At 46.3% G+C, this 6,000-nt stretch overlaps 1 protein-coding gene across 2 annotated transcripts in view; it reads right to left on the reverse strand.

The window, feature by feature from the left end:
* Nucleotides 1-5,534, reverse strand: part of AFF4 (ALF transcription elongation factor 4) — a 91,915-nt gene extending 86,381 nt beyond the window's left edge. Inside the window, exon 1 of one of the 2 annotated variants that reach the window (XM_053672730.1) lies at nucleotides 5,201-5,534. The gene's annotated coding sequence lies outside the window, so the exon portion shown is untranslated. The remainder of the gene's footprint in view (nucleotides 1-5,200) is intronic. The other variant, XM_037129918.2, reaches the window with a different exon arrangement.
* Between the last annotated feature and the right edge of the window lie 466 nt (nucleotides 5,535-6,000).

Genomic DNA, 6,000 nt, shown 5'->3' on the forward strand with positions numbered 1-6,000 from the left:
CAAGTGCTGGCAAGGGTGTGGAGAAAGGGGAGCCCTTCCACACTGTTGGTGGGAATGCAGATTGGTACCGCCATTGTGAAAAGCGGTATGGAGATACCTCACAAAATTAAAAATGGATCTGGTTTTTGACCCAGCAATCCCACTTCTGGGAATATATTTGAAGGAATCCAAAACACTAATTGGAAAAAACATAAGCACCTATGTTCGTTGCAGTGTTATTCACAATTGCCAAGATATGGAAGCAACCCAAGTGTCCATCAGTAGATGAGTGGATAAAACAACTATGGAACATTTACACAATGGAATACTACTTGGCTATAAAAAAAAAAGTGAACTAAACCAGTCAGAGAAAGACAAACACCATATGATCTCACCCATATGTGGGATCTAATGAACAAACTGATCTAACAAGCAAAACAGAGAGACTCAGATGGAGAGCAGGATGACAGCTAGTGGCAGGGGGAGGGGCACTTATGGGTGGAGGGACTGAGCAAAAAGGAGAAAGGACCCGTGGACAACAGTGTGGTGATTGCTACGGGGAGGGAGTGTAAGGGGACTAGTTGGTAATGAAAAAATATAATAAAGATTAAATTTCAAAAAAAGAGTCTGCAAAGAAGCAGCTAGTAGGTAGAAAGACAGGAAATATCAAGGAGAAGAAAAAAAACATCAAGGAGAAAATGATTAACAATACAAATACAGAAAGAGACAGGAATAAGCAATGATCATATGAACCAGCAATATAAAAGTCAAGGGCGGCTTTGGTAAGAGCAGTTTCACTGGCATGGTAGGATGAGAGGCCAAGCTGAGGGTTTAAGAGTGCACAGAACCCTGAGTGGTGTGGCTCAGTGAGTTGAGTTAAGCATCTTCCTACAAACTGATACACATTTCTCTCCCTCTCTCTAAAAACAAATAAATAAAAAACTGTTTTTTTTAAAAAAAAAAACAGTGCACAGGAAGTACACACAACACTACCTATGAAGCCTTCTTGCCATTAAAAAATTTCAACCCTGAATAAATTTAAAAAATAATAAATAAATTCATTAATTAAAAAATTTTTTCAACCCTGAATCGGACCAAGCTTCTTTCTACATATAACTACTAATAAAGGAAAAATGGGGCAAAGGAACACATTCCACCAAATCACAGGGATGCTGTCAACACAACAATCCCTGGATTGTTCCAGACTCTGAGAAATCTCACAAGGCATGGGTGGCAAACACAAGGACCTTGGGCTGAATCCAGCTCTCCACCTTGTTTCATCCCACCAGCACCTTGCTTCTACCCAGCAGCAGTGCTGAGCTCTCGATTAACTGTTAAGGAGTAGTTACATTAATAGAGTCCTAGAATTACATTCGGCCCTTTGAAGGCAACCGCAAGGCTAGTGTGGCCCCCGGTGAAAATGAGTTTGACACCGCTGTCGTAGGGCGAACACCTGGTTTCTTTAACAAACCAAATGTACGGGAACAAGAACAAAAAGACAAGACAGCAGCGTATAGAGTAAAGGAAAAAAAAGGATTGAGACACATATACAGTGTAATATATGCCCCTTTATTCGGATCCTTATTCAAACTGTTAAAACAAAGCAAAAATCATAATCTGAGAAATCTGAACAATGACTAGATATGTAATGATATTAAGGAATGTGTTAATTTTTTAGAGATAACATAATGAAAAAGTGTAACCATCCTTATTTTATTAGTGTGTCTTCCCTGATACATTGTGTTCCGTGTCACTGCAGGCTACAGACCCAGACTCAGCTGCCTAACAAATACTTGAGATACAAAGTGATACAGGTATTCCAAGGAAATAGGTCACAAATGGAATAGGGTGGAAATCAAGTAAAACCATAGGAAAGCAGTGGTACCTGAACTGGCCCTTAAAAATATAGTAATTTTTAACAGATAAAGAACAAGAGAGGAAAAATGATATTATTCCCTATGGAAGAAATCAAAGCAATTGCAAAGAGGTAGGAAAACCTGTCTATACAAGTATTCACCTGTACTTACCTCTCCATAAAACTGTCCCTACCCTAATAATGACAGGAGAACAAAAACACAAATGAAAAGTCACAACCCACCAGGCAGCTCCAAATTGACAATATCCAGGGAGACTCATTTGGGCCCCAAGCAGTCCCAGCAAGCCCAGTCCCAGGACAGACCATGACAATATCTGAGTGAAACCATACCGGCTTTCCGAGGGCAATCTATTCATGTCAATCAACCCCTGATTCCTCAACCCCACCCCGCACACACTTTGGAAAAAGAACACATGAAGTTATTTTACCTATCCTAGAAGATGATCAAAATAATTTAAAATAGCACCCACTAATAAGCTTTGTCTACCTGCCTTGAAGCCACCACCCCACCAGCGTGGTTCATTAGGCACTCCAAGGGAGATAAAGTTACATGAAATGCCATTCCTCAGGTTACAGTTTTTTAAATAAACTACAGCTGACGAAACAGGTAGATTTTACATACATAGTATGAGTAGTCCCAATATTAAAATGTTTTTGGAATATTTTAGAAATGAGTTCAGAAGTTCTAACATTTTCTATGTGCCAGTACCATTAAAAGTCTCAGGATATGATGCCAGTGAAAATCAACATCAAGACAAACAGGAATGTACCTGATCAGCCAAAAACTTAGTAACTGGAATGTTTATTACTGCCCTCTTCCACATATGAGAATATCGCTTTAAATAGCTAACGTGACTGGGTGTAGGGAGATACTACAAGTAGGAGTGCTTTTCTTAAACCAAAGGAAAAAGTGGCAAGGGAACAAGTCCGACTGATTAGCTTTAAGCAGTCTTTAAGTCACTGACTACATCTTATTTCACAATAACCGAGACTGGTATGCACACTCCCAGAAATCAAATATAATTGTGCCAACGTATCAGAAGAAATGAAAAGGAAAATAGTTAAAACATAAGGACTGAGGGTTTGAAAGCTAGGAAACCTTTACATTATACAGGAAAGTTTTTATGGTAAGATAAATGTAAAATAGAGCAAAAATAAAAAATAAATTTTAAGGCATTGATTTTCGTAATTCACACTGTACTTCTGGGTCCACATGTACCTTTAATACTTAAACACTGCCTCTTGAGTTTTAGAAAAAATATTACTAAGAGGCCTCATACATTTTGGACTCCATTTCTAAACCAGTAGATGGCCACAAAAGAATACCTGTTGTCTTTGTTCAAAGACAGCAGTTATTTATCTTACCCTTCAAAAAGGGTAAGATAAAAAAACTTTTCAAAAGCCTCATCTTCTTCCATCTTCTGTAGCTGACAGTCACCTTCCAAATACTGGTCACTGGCTCATTCAGTTTTCTTTAGATTATCTTTCAGTGAAATCTTAGGTTGGATATCACATTCAAATTCAATCTAATAATTGTATAAAAAACTGGGGAGGAGTCAGAGAGGCTCTTGCTCTAAACTACAAAGACCTGTAAAACTGCAACAGGAAGCAGAAAGTATAACCTGTTACAAAGGTAATGCAGTAATTCAAGAGCACAGAAGAGAATATATGTCATCTGACAAGCAGAAAGTGAATCTGAATGAAAATATTCTTATCTTTAAAAACTGTTAATAACATAGCTTCATCAAAGCACTGTAATAATCACCTTTATACCCCAAAATTGCAGACCACTTTCCAATGAACACAGCTAAGCTTTTTTATTTTTTTTTGTAACCAAACAGTAAAAGTTGGGTCATTCACTGACATCCTATCTTGTTCCACTTGATGCAAAATGTTATTGAAAGTAAAATTTGCCTACTGTTCCTGTAGAGCTAATGAAAACCAGTTCATCAGCCTGCAAGCCACCACAGACTGAAACTGGGGGCATTAAAAATAATAATAATAATATATTGATTGCTTCCAGATAAGTTAACTCTAAAATATAATAAAAACTTCTTGAAAAATTGTTTTATGTTTGGAGACTGAAAAACGCGATGAGTAACAACAACAAAAAAAAAACCTGAGAAATTTAAAGAAGCCAGCTTTGTTAAAAACCAAGTGGCCACTTGCCAACACCTCTTTATGCACAGAAGACCAAAGATGATGATTCCAGGCAGATGCGGAGGCCACAAAGGATCTTCATCAAATGCCAAATTAAGAACGTTCTCATAAATATTTCAATCTCGATAAGTTGAAGGACAGTTAAATACAAGAAGCACTTCGTAAAGCTTTGTAGAATTGACACAAAGCTTGGAGCTTTTAACACCGGGGCCCCAAAAAGTAACACCCATTGCAAGCGTCACGTTTGCAAGCCTCCCATTCACACAGACACACGGCTTAGATTTCGTCCAGAAAAAGACCGGTCACGGGAAACGGGGCTGGGCCTAAGTTTTAAAACCCTTCGGCCCACAGGAGAGAGAGCGCACGATTCTGAATCGCAACTAAGCCGAAGATCCCTGCGTGGAACTCCCCAGCTTCGTTGGAACGCCACCCAGAAGGATTTCGCATCTGACCTTTCAACCCGGTATCAACGACACCGTTCGCGAAAGAAAAGGCAGTGAGGACGCTCCTCCGACTCCTCTGCCCCCGGATCCATCCTCAGAGAGTGGAAGGAGCAGCAAAGTGGCAGGAACAAAGCACTGACGTCAATTACGAGATTAACCCCGGGCCCCGACAGGCAGCCGGAGGAAAGGCCTCGGCACGTCGACATCTACGTCCGCGGTACGGGCGACCAGCACCAGGCCGACTCACAAGTTACGGGGGACTCAGGCACTACACCCCCGTCCCCGTTTTTAATTAACCCCCTCCGCTGCTCACAGGCGGGATCCCCCCCCCCGCTTTTTTTGCAGGGTGGGGGTGACGGTGCGCAGGATCGCGAGAAGGAAGGCGAGAACTAGTTGGGTTATGATAGCCAAAATCTAGGCCTATTTTTTTAACTAGAAATGACTCGAAATTGGGCATTAAGAAGTCACCAAACAGTCAACGGAATTTCTGAGGGACGAGACAAATTGAGGAACGAAAGGGGAGAGACGGCAAAAAGATGGGTTTCTGAGATTTTTTGTTAGGATCAGGTTAGCTTATTTACTCGGGGGGAGGGGTGGAACGCGAAGGCTGGGGACGAAGGCGGCTCGAGCGGCCGGGGCCCAGGGGGTGTCCCCGAGCCCCAGGCGGAGCCCGTCCTCCCCCTCGCTCGCCCGCGGCCCCGCAGCGCGGCCCGGCCCTCCATCGGCCCGTCGGCCCTCTCACCTCCAGTCCCGGCTCCGCTAGGCCCGAACCATCTCCCGGCGGCGGGCCTGCACTCCACCGGACGCGCACTCCGTGCCGCCCGGGGGGCGGCGACAGGCTGCCAAGGGCGAGGGACTCCGGGCGGCGACGGAGGCTCGCGAGGTCGCGGAGAGCGCAGGCGGCAGCGGCGGCGACGCACCTCACACGGAACAGGCGGAGGGCCCACCCCGCTCCATGACGGTCGGGCCGGGCCGGGAACGGCCGACTGAGGCAGCGGGGGCGGGTTGGCCCGGACCTGGCTCCCGAATCGCCGCCCCGTCAGCTGGCGGCGGCGGAGACGACGGCTCGACCCCCGCAGCCAGGACTGTGACTGACGCAGCGGCCGCGCCGCCCATGTGACCTGGGCTGGGCCGGCGAGGCGTCACGTGACGACGGCGCGCCCCTCCCCTCCGGGAAAGCCGGGGCAGGGGGCCGCCGGGGCAGCGGCGTGCTGAGCCGCGGCGGAGGGTGGTACTGTGCTCCGCTCTAGGGCGCCACGACCCCGGGCGGGCTCCGCACCCGCTCCGGAGACCCGGGCCCGACTCCCGGGCCGGCGGCCGCGATCGGAGGGCGGAGTGGGCAGGATCGGGCCTGCGCGTAGCCGCTAGCGGGGGGCGGTGCCTGGCCCAGCCGGATCCACCGGTTGTCGGGCTCGAGGGAAGGGCTTGGGTTGTCCGCGCCTCCGAAGCCCCGAGACCTGTTGCCAGTGCTGACTGGGAGCCCCGGGTCTAGGGCCCTCCGCAGGTCCGGCCGAGAAGGTAGTCGGGCTGTCTCCGGGCACT

The sequence above is a fragment of the Artibeus jamaicensis genome, unplaced genomic scaffold (genome assembly GCF_021234435.1).
Source record: "Artibeus jamaicensis isolate MK-2021 breed Jamaican fruit bat unplaced genomic scaffold, CSHL_Jam_final contig_786, whole genome shotgun sequence".
NCBI lineage: Eukaryota > Metazoa > Chordata > Mammalia > Chiroptera > Phyllostomidae > Artibeus > Artibeus jamaicensis.